This window comes from Leptodactylus fuscus, chromosome 8 (genome assembly GCF_031893055.1).
Source record: "Leptodactylus fuscus isolate aLepFus1 chromosome 8, aLepFus1.hap2, whole genome shotgun sequence".
NCBI classification, from domain to species: Eukaryota; Metazoa; Chordata; class Amphibia; order Anura; family Leptodactylidae; genus Leptodactylus; species Leptodactylus fuscus.
This window is the reverse complement of record NC_134272.1, coordinates 27,364,005-27,379,519: the sequence shown is the minus strand read 5'-3', so window position 1 is coordinate 27,379,519 and position 15,515 is coordinate 27,364,005.

The window sequence follows — 15,515 nt, the reverse complement described above, 5'->3', positions numbered from 1 at the left end:
TTTTTAATTAATTAAGAGCAACGTTTCGGGCTGCATGCGCCTTCCTCAGGCAAATAGAATATGAATGTGACGGCCAGGTAAATTGTTTGTCGTAGGGCCCCGGAGTAATGATCCTTCCCACAGCAAGCTCTGGACGGCAGGGTATTATTATTGTATGGTGTTGGGGCACTAGTACTGTGTTGGGGCTCTAGTACTGTGTTTATTCCATTAGGGAGACACTAGTAATGTGTGGGTTCTCATTTGCACTCATTTCAGGGAATATTTTTTTTCAATTAGATCGGGAAACGGCAGTCACACAACTGGTGGAACCACTAGGATAGGACTTGTTTGTATAGGTGGGGAGGGAGCAGGGAAAGTGAAGAGCTAAAGATGTCTTGAGCTTTCAATTCTGCAAAGATGGGCTGTGGCAGGAAGAAGCCTTTGTGACAGTCTTGGATGAATGGAGAAAACAAGGTGAGCATTTATAGTACATCAGAGAAGACATCACCTGTGAGTACTTGAATACAACTGCATATAGTCTTCTAAGCACCTGTATAGAACTACTATCTATACGATCATTGAATGTTTGTCATACTGATCTTCATATAGTAGATTGTATTTAGCCACTATACAATGCTAATACATATGTGGTCCTGGTGTAACAATATTATTCAGTAAGAGAATGGTGGAGTTAGTAAGTCACTATGTGTTGACAATGGTAGTGGTCCTCTTATTGCGGTATAATTTCTTAGTATGGTGTTATTCAGACCCTGGTGGGGTCCTAGAGTGGATGAATTATTTGGCGCTTTCAGACTGTATTAGAGGCTGTGTGGCATACAGCAGACTCTGTTAGGAGAAGTATACAGGCAGGGCCATTTTAATACACTGATGGCCCCATTGCAAAGGTTTCATAAGTGGGCCAATACCACCCAAACCCCACCGCTTAGGTATATGTCTATATAAACTCTCTCCAACTTAACACTGGGCAATAGATACTACAGTCAAACTCTTTCAGATGGAAATGATAGCCAACAGGGAGCAATAAGTAGCCTCAGGTGTCCTACATTTAGCCTTTCCCATAGTTGAAATGGCTGATAACAGGAACAGTAGTTTGTATTCAGTGGTACAACAGAGGAAGAGAGAACAGATGATATTGCTTTAGCAAGAAAATTGCTCTAATGGACTTTTGGCTGCCGAGGTGCGGTATACAAATGGATTATTATGTTGGCTACACGATATTTGAAGGTAAACAGTAGCTTTATCCACAAATACACACAGGAAATTTAAATAGCAAGGCAAAGTGCTGGAAATTTGCTTGTTGGCATTGTTTTTGGCAACTGCTATTCGTGAGTACTCTTGTAACTGAATTGGGAAATTCTATAGAATTAAATCAAATAAAGAAATACAATACTAGTTTCAAAACATTTGGAGTGCTGAGTAAATTATAGAGAAAGCTAAATTCAATGATTTGGAAATCTCACATAACAATATTTTTTTCAATAGAATATAGAACACATATCAGATGGTGAAAGTTACACCAATGGACACAGAACACAAATCAGAAGGTGAAAGTTACACAATAGAACATATATGAGAAGGTGAAAGTTACACAATACAACGCATACCAGAAGGTGAAAGTAACACAATAGAACAATATCAGAAGGTGAAAGTTATACAATAGAACACATATCAGAAGGTGAAAGTTACACAATAGAACATAGAACACATATGAGAAGGTAAAAGTTACACAATAGAACACATATCAAAAGGTGAAAGTGACACAATAAAACATAGGACATATCAGTAGGGGAAAGTTACACAATAAAACAAAGAACATGTATCAGAAGCTGAAAGTGACACAATAGGACATGTCAGTAGGGACATTTAGGCATTTTTCCATTTCTTTTGAAAAACCAACTGATGTAGAAATTCATGATAGCAACACATCTTGATAAAGTTAGGACAGGTCTAACACAAGCCTGGAAAAGTAAATGTACAAATAAAAAAAGCTGGAGATTCAATTTGCAACTAAGGATCAAGTTCACACAAGCAAACCAGCAACCTGAATGATGGAGAGATGGACCGCTAAAGCTGATGATTCTCTAATGCAGAAAGTTATGTTTTGCCCATTAACTGTGCAGCGGGTGATGCCTTTTGAGCTTTCCGGGGTACAGCCTATACATGCTGTGAACTGAAGAGGAAGTCATGTGTACACAGGGTGTAATCAGGAATGGAAGCAGGGGTGAGGAGTGGCCATTAACAATGGGTGTTAAAACCACATCATAAGCAGTACTGATTTTTAGCCCCTCCTTGGCTGTGCTGTTACCCCTCTGTGTGAACACAGCCTGGAACTTGGCTTCCTGAATTGGGAAAAAAAATATGGATATAATTTACAAGGGTTATTAGTGAAGCTGACTTTTAATGCATGCCAGCTATAGACGTACAGTTGCTACAATGTTTCCATTCTGTTATGGGCCATTTGTGATACCACACTGGTACCGTTCCTCTATATTATGTATCTATTACAGGATGATTACATAAGTATCACATTCTGTAGGAAAAAATCTGGAGTCCCTTTTTCACACACAAAGCATTTCTCAGTGGATAAAAGAACGTGAAGAAATCCAGACCTTATGTAACATTGTTATCTGATGTCTGTACACATGAGGATTCAACAATCTCTTATTTGAGAACAGAAAAGCAACACGATGTCTGTCCCGTCCCTTGTTACATAACGCCATAGAGAAGGGAACCCTGCATTGGTTCTCAACACCCATTGAAAATGGGGATGGGGATAACCTATAAGTGTCCCATATGCAGCACTATCTAATCCACCTAGACATTCTGCAGTTAGCAGCGGGGTCATAACTGCAAAAAATAACACTTTTTATATGATATATGGCTGGGATATTTAAAAGTTATAACAAATGGTACCCTGGGCATTGTACATGATGTTATTGGGGAATTGTGGCTCTGGGCACAGTGGCTATCATTATTAAAGGGGGAATGTGAAACAAAACACCAACTATCTCCCTAAAAACACAGTCTGTATGTTTTTTCATACTAAAAATCACTAACTCTATCTTTAGTTTGTTAAGATATTAATGTGTCTTTTTCATAAACCGTGTAATATACTGAATGTAATACGTACATTATACAAGAATTCAGAGTCCGGCCCCCAGTAGATCCTGAAATCCTCCAAATCTAGTGAGTAATTGAATCATAGCTAATGTCTCATGTCTCTACTAAATAAATGATGAAGTGTATTGCACATTTCTTGGACTGACCACGGATTGTCTGAACTCATCAAGATTATAGTGATTTATGATGTGTTGTGCTCCCAAACTACCATGGTTCTGCAAGCTCCCCGCACAGCACAGCAGCCATGACAAGCATGCCCTAAAGCAGACCACTCGCACATAGCTGGCAGTTTTATATGGTATTGGTAGTTGGACCAAAGACAACATCAAATGCTCTCTGCTTTATGAAAACTAAGACTTTGTTGAGCTTGATATAGAAACCTGCAGGATATAGCACAGTACTGGGAAATATGCAAGATTCACTCTCATGATCTAGCAGGTATCACTCCTGTTCTCATAGGTAACAGCCACGGCTACACTCACAAACTAGATCTCCAACACTGGTGTTCATAGAAGGACAATGACCTCAGCACTCCAGTGGATCAAAGTGAAGCAAGTGATTCTTTATTTATAGCAATCCATACAATATATAACCTTGTACTCCTCCCGGATCTTCAGCAAGTTGTCTGGCTCCTTCATCTTGTCCTGTACTAAGTGGTGATCTGATTATCTGACAAAAGTCTGGAAGATTAAGATCTCATACATCAACCTTAACCTCTAGGCTAAAGTCGCACATTGCGGAAATGCAGCTTTTTTGTTGCAAATTCTGCTGTGGTTTTTTGGACCAAAACCCAGGAGAGGATTGAGCAGAAGGGAGAAGTACTGTATAAGGACTTTTTATATGTTTCCCATTCCTTTCGTAGCTATTCTTGACCTTGGTGCAAAAAACTGCAGCAAAATCTGCAATAAAATGAATTGTGTTTCCACAACATGGCCTTAGACTAGCACAGAACCGAGTTTTATCTGTGAAACTTGGTCCGTATGTTCAGCTTTTACCAGCTTGAACTTTATGCTCGGAAGCAGGACTCAGTATTGTTATTAGAGATGAGCGAACAGTGTTCTATCGAACACATGTTCGATCGGATATCAGGGTGTTCGCCATGTTCGAATCGAATCGAACACCACGTGGTAAAGTGCGCCAAAATTCGATTCCCCTCCCACCTTCCCTGGCACCTTTTTTGCACCAATAACAGCGCAGGGGAGGTGGGACAGGAACTACGACACCGGGGGCATTGAAAAAAATTGGAAAAAGTCATTGGCTGCCGAAATCAGGTGACCTCCTTTTTAGACGAATAGTGGATTTCAAATCCGGGTCATATGAGAATGTGAACTTTGTGACTATGAGACAGGGATAGCTGTACAGGCAGGGATAGCTAGGGATAACCTTTATTTAGGGGGGAATGTTATTAAAAATAACTTTTTGGGGCTCTATCGGGTGTGTAATTGTGATTTTTGTGAGATAAACTTTTTCCCATAGGGATGCATTGGCCAGCGCTGATTGGCCGAATTCCGTACTCTGGCCAATCAGTGCTGGCCAATGCATTCTATTAGCTTGATGAAGCAGAGTGTGCACAAGGGTTCAAGCGCACCCTCGGCTCTGATGTAGCAGAGCCGAGGCTGCACAAGGGTTCAAGCGCACCCTCGGCTCTGATGTAGGAGAGCCGAGGGTGCACTTGAACCCTTGTGCACCCTCAGCTCTGCTACATCAGAGCCGAGGGTGCGCTTGAACCCTTGTGCACACTCTGCTTCATCAAGCTAATAGAATGCATTGGCCAGCGCTGATTGGCCAATGTATTCTATTAGCCTGATGAAGTAGAGCTGAATGTGTGTGCTAAGCACACACATTCAGCTCTACTTCATCGGGCTAATAGAATGCATTGGCCTGCGCTGATTGGCCAGAGTACGGAACTCGACCAATCAGCGCTGGCTCTGCTGGAGGAGGCGGAGTCTAAGATCGCTCCACACCAGTCTCCATTCAGGTCCGACCTTAGACTCCGCCTCCTCCGGCAGAGCCAGCGCTGATTGGCCGAAGGCTGGCCAATGCATTCCTATGCGAATGCAGACTTAGCAGTGCTGAGTCAGTTTTGCTCAACTACACATCTGATGCACACTCGGCACTGCTACATCAGATGTAGCAATCTGATGTAGCAGAGCCGAGGGTGCACTAGAACCCCTGTGCAAACTCAGTTCACGCTAATAGAATGCATTGGCCAGCGCTGATTGGCCAATGCATTCTATTAGCCCGATGAAGTAGAGCTGAATGTGTGTGCTAAGCACACACATTCAGCACTGCTTCATCACGCCAATACAATGCATTAGCCAGTGCTGATTGGCCAGAGTACGGAATTCGGCCAATCAGCGCTGGCTCTGCTGGAGGAGGCGGAGTCTAAGGTCGGACCTGAATGGAGACTAGTGTGGAGCGATCTTAGACTCCGCCTCCTCCAGCAGAGCCAGCGCTGATTGGTCGAGTTCCGTACTCTGGCCAATCAGCGCTGGCCAATGCATTCTATTAGCCCGATGAAGTAGAGCTGAATGTGTGTGCTTAGCACACACATTCAGCTCTACTTCATCAGGCTAATAGAATACATTGGCCAATCAGCGCTGGCCAATGCATTCTATTAGCTTGATGAAGCAGAGTGTGCACAAGGGTTCAAGCGCACCCTCGGCTCTGATGTAGCAGAGCTGAGGGTGCACAAGGGTTCAAGTGCACCCTCGGCTCTCCTACATCAGAGCCGAGGGTGCGCTTGAACCCTTGTGCAGCCTCAGCTCTGCTACATCAGAGCCGAGGGTGCGCTTGAACCCTTGTGCACACTCTGCTTCATCAAGCTAATAGAATGCATTGGCCAGCGCTGATTGGCCAGAGTACGGAACTCGACCAATCAGCGCTGGCTCTGCTGGAGGAGGCGGAGTCTAAGATCGCTCCACACCAGTCTCCATTCAGGTCCGACCTTAGACTCCGCCTCCTCCGGCAGAGCCAGCGCTGATTGGCCGAAGGCTGGCCAATGCATTCCTATGCGAATGCAGACTTAGCAGTGCTGAGTCAGTTTTGCTCAACTACACATCTGATGCACACTCGGCACTGCTACATCAGATGTAGCAATCTGATGTAGCAGAGCCGAGGGTGCACTAGAACCCCTGTGCAAACTCAGTTCACGCTAATAGAATGCATTGGCCAGCGCTGATTGGCCAGAGTACGGAATTCGGCCAATCAGCGCTGGCTCTGCTGGAGGAGGCGGAGTCTAAGATCGCTCCACACCAGTCTCCATTCAGGTCCGACCTTAGACTCCGCCTCCTCCAGCAGAGCCAGCGCTGATTGGCCGAATTCCGTACTCTGGCCAATCAGCACTGGCTAATGCATTGTATTGGCGTGATGAAGCAGTGCTGAATGTGTGTGCTTAGCACACACATTCAGCTCTACTTCATCGGGCTAATAGAATGCATTGGCCAATCAGCGCTGGCCAATGCATTCTATTAGCGTGAACTGAGTTTGCACAGGGGTTCTAGTGCACCCTCGGCTCTGCTACATCAGATTGCTACATCTGATGTAGCAGTGCCGAGTGTGCATCAGATGTGTAGTTGAGCAAAACTGACTCAGCACTGCTAAGTCTGCATTCGCATAGGAATGCATTGGCCAGCCTTCGGCCAATCAGCGCTGGCTCTGCCGGAGGAGGCGGAGTCTAAGGTCGGACCTGAATGGAGACTGGTGTGGAGCTATCTTAGACTCCGCCTCCTCCAGCAGAGCCAGCGCTGATTGGTCGAGTTCCGTACTCTGGCCAATCAGCACTGGCCAATGCATTTCTATGGGGAAAAGTTAGCTTGCGAAAATCGCAAACTGACAGGGATTTCCATGAAATAAAGTGACTTTTATGCCCCCAGACATGCTTCCCCTGCTGTCCCAGTGTCATTCCAGGGTGTTGGTATCATTTCCTGGGGTGTCATAGTGGACTTGGTGACCCTCCAGACACGAATTTGGGTTTCCCCCTTAACGAGTTTATGTTCCCCATAGACTATAATGGGGTTCGAAACCCATTCGAACACTCGAACAGTGAGCGGCTGTTCGAATCGAATTTCGAACCTCGAACATTTTAGTGTTCGCTCATCTCTAATTGTTATCTATGATGCTAGAAGTTCCTGCTCCCAGCGATATATTCGTACATACAGACACTGAGCGCTAATATAGTGTAGTATTTTGGGCTTAAATGAATACGTAAGATGTGCCAAATAGGTGGCCCCTTACCTCTTAGTGTTGTGAACAGTCACAACACTCAAAACAGCATATGGTTAAACCCAAAAATCGGTGGCACCAGCTTCCCCCTTCACGTCAACTGGTAGGATGCATGATTGACAGTACAGATGAACCAACAAGGTTCAGGACCAAAGTGGTGGGAGGGAATTGGATGAAGTGCGCACAATAATGGCTGGAGCCGTACAGCGTACCTTTTCAACACTCTATTAGCAATCACTACGCGTTTTGGGCTATAAGCCCTTTATCAAATGCAAATTAATGACTGGCTGATAGCCTGAAAAAAATGAGTTGCTCACTTGGGCGCACTTTACCCGAAACCACTTTGGTCCTGCACTTTGTTGGTTCATTCGTCCCAGCAATATACTGTCCATTTGTAACATCTTTGCCCATCCGGGCTTTGGCGTCATCATCCGGCCACATGCTGCGGCGCAGGAGATGTGTTCGGTTGTGATCTATTCTGTTGGGTTCTCCTTGCACTGTCTGAACACTGCCCTATTCTTTCACCTTGGTAATTGATTTTCCACCACACCCATCTCCTTCACCTTCAGTTTTCTCTGCTCCTCTAATGGTTAATCTGGCCTTGCCCTGTGATTGACAGCCTGCCTTCCTGTCAACTCCATGGGCGGGTTCTTCCTCCCTATTTAGCCTTGGCTCCCATTCACACCAGCACTTGCTATTGCCATGTGCATACTTGCTCTTTACTGTCCCTGTTTTGCTTACACTATTATCCTTGAGCTTTGGCTTTCCTCACTGACTATTCTTTGGACTCCGATTTGGCACTGCATCGCTCGACTGTTACTGACCCTTGGCTAGCTGACATCCCGTTGTTGTTGTTCGTCTTGTCTGCGTTTTGTGTTTCACGTATTCAGGGACTGGGACTTCTACCATAAAAGATAACTAGGATGCTAGGAGTCCCACTCCCAGCAAGAAGTTCAAGCCAGTACAACTGGCTAATACATGGACCGAGATTCACGGATAAAACTAGGTTGTGTGTAGCTAGCCTTAAACCTAATATTGTACAGGTTCTCCTTCTGGATGTCCTATGAATTTTCTTCAATAAATGGAAAAGTCATTATATGCCATGAACATCAACAAAAACCCCAAATCCACTTAATTTTAGCCCTGCCACAAAAAGACCTGTAAACAAAAATTCACAGAAAGTCAACTGATATCACTCTGTCATACTGTCTGGATTATAGGTGCAGACTGGTTGCTTTAAAAGAGGGATGGTGCTTGAAATCATTGTCTTCTGCTGTTAACCATGGTTACCACCAAGTAAGCAGTACTCAGCTGCTATCCAAAATCTGTTAGGGCTGAATTGGGAGCAGTCGCCCTGTTGTAAAAGTCACCAGAGTCGGAGTGATAAAATGCTGTTTGGAGGGCTTACGCAGCAAGTACACATAAAATGTCAAGGCGTTGTCCGTATCGTGTTAGCAACCTGTGCGATTATAGCTGTCATTTTCTAAGACCTGCAAGAAAATTAAAGCAATCGGTGGAACCAAATTAGGAGAGGTGCATATAGCAAAGTGCTGACAGTGCAGTGATGGATGATGGTCACCTGCTCCAAGACGCCAAAAAAAGAAAAGGATTATTGGAGTCTTCATATATATGTCACTGGATCCCTTTCTATGTTAGAGGACCGGACACATATGCCGATTAGTATTTATCTCACCTTTGACACGCTGACATGTTATCTAGTGTAGGCACCAACTATTCTAGATAGATTTTAGGCATCTATTGTTTATTAGTAAACTTTATTAACAGCATAATATGAGCAAAATACAGACACTGAGACATCAGGTGTGTGCACTACAATTCCAACATAGGCCCATGCTGGTGCTGATTCCTGTTATCACATCATGTCTAGTGAACAGGAGGTTCCGAGCTTCTTCCGCTCAACTTTCCTTCAATTCCATGGACAGAACATGGACTTCTGACTGTTTCTGTAAGGATTGGAGTCAGGGTCAGGCAGTGCAAAGTGACACAGCTGGGAAAGCAACACTGTGCAACTAATGACAAAAGGGGTCGCAGGCCCTGCAGCTATAACTATGCTGTAATATCTGAGATGAGGCAGACCAATGCACTTCCTAATTGAAGTGCGCCTACCACGACTCCTTACGCTTCTATCCCGGCGGCTAGGATAAGGGGAGAGGAGGCCCTGAAAGTCCTAGGGACTGGAGTCACAGGGTCACACCTAAACAGAAAGCACAGTGTAAATGCAATGCAAAACAAAAGACTAAACAGCATGGAACCAGGGAGGACCACAAGTCCCAGCAAGACACAGAAGAGAAGGCGAGGTCAGACGAGCAAGAGGTCAAGCCAGGAGATATAATAAAAGGTACCAAATCAAAAGGCAAGGGATAGTCAAAAATACAAGCCGGGTCTAAAAACCAAGAAACATATGGAATACAAACAGACAGGGAATCAGACTGAGCAGGGGGACCAGGAAACACAAAGTGAATGGCTGGCAAGGATCCATGCCTGGGTGGGGATTAAATAGCAGCAGAAAAACACACCTGATGGCTAACGGCATGGAGACTGAAGGTAAGGAAAAGATTAACCCTTAATGACCTAAGCACACCCAATAGAACTCCTAACACGTCTCCCAGGGAGACGCCGCGCAGCAAGGAGACCGCGGCGACTCCGTATCCTGACAGTTTCCTCCTCATTTGTTTGCTATAGCAGAAGATAGGAGAAGCCCTGTGTATTTGGATGAACTCTGCGGTCTCTTCACCAAGCACAGCGCCTTGCATAGGCCATCGGCATAGGATAAGTCATCAGTACTTAACCCTTAAGTACTATCATGGTGTCTGTCATACACCTTCCAATCTTTGTTCCCCCATAATTCCACATTCTAGTATCTAATCAGAAGCTCCACCCACATACCTTTCAAGCAATAGAAACAGAAAGTCGCGGCTTCCCCCTCCGACAGTCGCGACTTCCCCCTCCGGAGTAGGCTCAAATGAATGGGCCTAGTCTGGAGGGTGCTGTCGCGAGGGGGATGCCGGGGCTGACTCATCTGCGGAATCCACCTGAAAAAAGGACAGCTGGCCTCAGTAGTAAAGTGAGGCATGATAACAGCTTGTCCCACGTAACCGCTGAGGCCCAATCAGCATCCAGAACGCGTGATGTCAGCCGCAGAGAAGAGGAAGCCGCCAGTGGTGACAGCGGAACAGCGCCAGGAGGCCAGGGAGAGGTAAAGCTAGGTGAGTGTGACTGTTTGTTATTTTCCCTTACCTTACCTGGGCCTTCGAAGAGACCCCAGAGCATAATATAATAATAGCACTAAGGGAGTCTGTAGGGCCACTGTGGAGCATTATATTGGGGCCCCCTCTGGATAGCATATTATACTGTGTGGGGGCCACTGTGGAGCATTCTACTGGGGGAGGGGACCCTTTGCAGAGCATGGTATATTCTGTGGGGCCTCTGTAGAGCATTATGCTGGCGGGCCCCTCTGGAGAGCATATTATACTGTTTGGGGCCCCTTTTTAGCATTATACTGGGGGTACCTCTCTGTGCAGTATATTATACTGTGTGGAGCCATGGTAGAGCATTATCTGGGGGGCCCTCTGCAGAGCATATTATATTGCATGGCACCACTGTGGAGCATTGTACTAGAGGGTGTTCTGGGGAGCATATTATACTGCGTGGGGCCTACTATGGAGCATTATAATGGGGGTACACTCTGGGGAGCATAATATATTGTGTGGTGCCACTGTGGAGCAATATACTGAGGGGCTCTGTGGAGTATTATACTAGGGGGACTTATTGGAAAACATATTATACTATGAGCCACTGTGGAGCTTTATACTGGGGGGAGGGGCAGTGTGGGGAGCCTGTTATGCTGTGTGGGGTCACTGTGGAGTGAATTATGTGTGGGGCTTCTCAGGAGCATATTATACTCTGTGGGGCCATTGTATAGTATTATAATGGGTGGCACTGTGGGGATCATGTTATACTGTGGGGGACCACTGTGGAGCATTATACTGGCGAACCCATATGAGAAATATATTATGCTTTGTGCAGGCCATTGTAGAGCATGTTATACTGTGTTAGGCCATAGTGAAGCATTACACTGGGGGGGGGGGGGTACTGGGGGGTGCATATTATACTGTGCAGCGCATATTCTGTGTATACAGCTGAGGGAGTAGAAATAAAACATAACTTTTATTTTTTAATATATTAAAATTGTGCCCATTATAGCATAAAATATTCCAATAGGGAGATTCACTAACCAGTAAAGAGATTAGGTAGATATAGCTTCTATCTCTTTGATAAAGTGAAACTCTCCCCTTTATCTTTCCAATTGGCAGGAAAAAATAGATAAGTATTCCATTTGTTCAGCAGGACTTGGAGGAGCAAGAGTTAATACGCAGCATTAGCTCCCAACAGTACTCAGAGGTCTGACCAGGTAATGATATAGCCAGTATACAATGGATAAGCAGCAGTCCTATCTTTCCTCTGCTTCAATTTAAATGTATTGTAAGTCCCTGAACTATTACATGGAGAAAAAACTATTTCCTAATACCCTCTATACGTATTTCACTAGCTGATATTCTAGCTCATCAGGAGGTTTTTCTAAGGAAAGATGAAAGCTGCAGTGAAAACTGCACTTCCCACGTCCTTGGTGGTAGGACGTGGTATTAGGTTAGAATGCCAGCGAGCGCGCCGGCAGTCAAGCCTTTTAAAGCTTAACCACACCCCCAGTCAACGCCCATGCAGGCACCACGTGATTCCAAAGGATTACACCCACGTAGATGTCATATGACGCTCAGGGGGCGGGGAGGCACTCTCATTAGTGCTCCTATGGATATATGTAAGTCTAGCTGGAGAACCACAAGTCCCAGCTAGAGAATAAATGTTTTCTGTTCGAATCTCTTCAGTGTATTATTAATACTAGGGCATCCATGATACAGAAAGGGGGTAGTAATAATATAGCAACATTGATATTAAAACTGCGGCAATATTAACCTATTGTGAGACAATTAGAGGCTGTAAACATGGAATATCTTTTTCTCCATGTAATAGTTCAGGGACTTACAATACATTTAAATTGAAGCAGAGGATAGATAGGACTGCTGCTTATCCATTGTATACTGGCTATATCATTACCTGGTCAGACCTCTGAGTACTGTTGGGAGCTAATGCTGCATATTAACTCTTGCTCCTCCAAGTCCTGCTGAACAAATGGAATACTTATCTATTTTTTCCTTCCAATTGGAAAGATAAAGGGGAGAGTTTCACTTTATCAAAGAGATAGAAGCTATATCTACCTAATCTCTTTACTGGTTAGTGAATCTCCCTATTGGAATATTTTATGCTATAATGGGCACAATTTTAATATATTAAAAAATAAAAGTTATGTTTTATTTCTACTCCCGCAGCTGTATACACAAAATATTTTGAGTAGAATACCCGTCAGTGAATTGTGCGGAGCATATTGTACTGTCCGGGGCCACTGAGGTGTAGTATACTGTGTGGCCACTGTGGAGTATTATACTGTCTTGGGGCTCTGGGGAGCATACTATATTGTGTGGTACCTTATATACCATGTGGGGCCACTATTACACTGTGTGGGCCTTTGTGGAGTATTATACTGTGTTGGGGCTCTGGGGAGCATATTATACTGTGTGGTGCCTTATATATCATGTGGGGCCAATATTATACTGTGTGGGGCCACTGTGGAGCACTATATACCATGTGAGGAAACTGTGGAGGGTGCAGGGAGCAGTTTATACTGTGGAGCATTATATACCATGTGGAGCATTATACTGTGGGAAGGGACTCAAAATTCTATGCTATGTCTGCACCACAGGTCTCTCCCTATAATTTTGTAATTTTATTTATAAGATGGGTTACTATTTATAAAGGAGGAACTATTTATAAGGGAGCAGTATTATTTTTATGGGGTGACTGTTACTGATAAGGGGGAACTATTACATATAAGGAGGAATATCACTGATACAGGGTACTAGTTATCATTTATAAGGGCACTACTACTGATAAAGATGTAATATTGTTTATGGCAGGGACTATTATTTATAAGGAGGCACTATAATAACTGGTGACTGGGTGCAAAAATCTATTGGGCGGCACAAAGGTGCTTATTTGAATTGTGTGTGGGAAAATGGGGCTTGTTATTACTTTTTTGTTGGCAGAAAGGAGGCATAAATTATAGGGGCTGCCACTGGAAGACTATGGTGTTGTTTGTTTATCAGCAATTAGGGCTCCACTTTTAATTTTGCCCAAGGCCACATTTTGTCTAAAACCGGCCTTGCCTTCCTGGATGATGATGGTTCAGCCACTATAAAAACTGCATGTGTTGTTCCTCTTTTACAATGTTAACAGCTTATTTGCATTTCAGATGGTACAGCTTGTCCTTGGTTTATTTTTTCACCTCCTTTTGTGATCTTACAGATGTCACCATTGAATTGCACTATATTCCCTTGCTTTGTGATTTCGTTTGCGACAACAAGTTGATTTTAGCAGGAGGGCACTGGTGGCATTGAGAATATCCATCCCTTATTCTTTTTGTAGCCTAATACTGGATAGGCAGATATCATCTTTTTCTGTGTTGCTCTGGCCAAGGTTATAGAATAAGATAAAACTGTTGTTCATGAAATATGAGGCAGAATCTAAGCTCAGCAACCAACGTTTGTCAGATGTACTTGCCATGCAGGCCTAGTCAAGAGGTTCAGTTATTGTTCTGACCAAACATTACAGGCAGGCAGAGGCAAGATACTCTGGAGACCGCAAAGTACAATAATGTCACTTTTACTGTGACATACAGTTTTTTCTGTATTGAGATAAAAAATAGGTTTTTAGGAGTTCTGACAGTTCTGTACTATGTTTTATAGACGGGTTCCTAGGAGCCCTGAAAGTGTTCTACACTATGTTTTATAGATAGGTTCCTAGGAGTCCTGACAGTGTTCTACACTATGTTTTATAGACAGGTTCCTAGGAGCCTTGACGGCGTTCTACACTATGTTTTATAGATAGGTTCCTAGGAGCCCTGACAGTGTTCTACACTATGTTTTATAGATAGGTTCCTAGGAGCCCTGACAGTGTTCTACACTATGTTTTATAGATAGGTTCCTAGGAGTCCTGACAGTGTTCTACACTATGTTTTATAGATAGGTTGCTAGGAGCCCTGACAGTGTTCTACACTATGTTTTATAAGTAGGTTCCTAGGAGCCCTGACAGTGTTCTATACTATGTTTTATAGATAGGTTCCTAGGAGCCCTGACAGTGTTCTACACTATGTTTTATAGATAGTACAAGTACATCGAAACAGCTGTCCTTGGCTGAGAAGACTGTATCTGGTATAATCCCAACATCATTGCAAACAAAGGCCTCTGAGAAAGTCGGCATGATGTTAAAGGGAGCACCCTCTATAGGCTTGCTTGACTGAGGCTCTGCCTTCCTAATTACATCATGGAAGTCAGATTTGCATATTCTTCCCATGTTCCTTTGCACTGGAGCGTTCATGGCTTAATAAGACTCCACACACCTATATGGTGGTCTCTCCCTATGGAGTGACGATATCCCCTAAAACAAATGTGTCATGGGAGATGACAGGTCTTCTTTAATACTAATTATGATGTGTAATTTCCATTTCTGTCAGTCTGATATTTATAGATCGCACCTCTTTGTGTGACACATCTGGCAGACAATAAACGTTAGAAAATTTGATCAATCAAAGATACAATTAATCCGAACACCTGGAAAGCTAAATAATTCACAAGGTGTTGGGATTTTTTTCTTGTTATTCTGTCTACTGGTTTTTAGAAGTTTAAATGTTTTCTAGTTAAAAGCTGTAATAAAATTCATTTGTAACTCAAGTTACAATATTAACCCCTTGAGGACAGAGCCCTTCAAAAGTCACAACTTTTTATTTTTCTATTCGGAATCATATGAGGATTTATTTTTTTAATGGTACTTCATAATGACGACATTTATTATAATATTCTGTACTGGGGTGGAATAGGGGGAAAAAAAACACAATTTTGCCATTCTCTTACAGGTCGCACATTAAAAATGATGTTAGTTTTATTCTGTTGGCCTGCAGAAGACCCCCAGCTACCACGATAACAGAGCGGCTCCAGCGATATCTTCCATTAAAGAGGACCTTTCACCATTTGAGGCACATG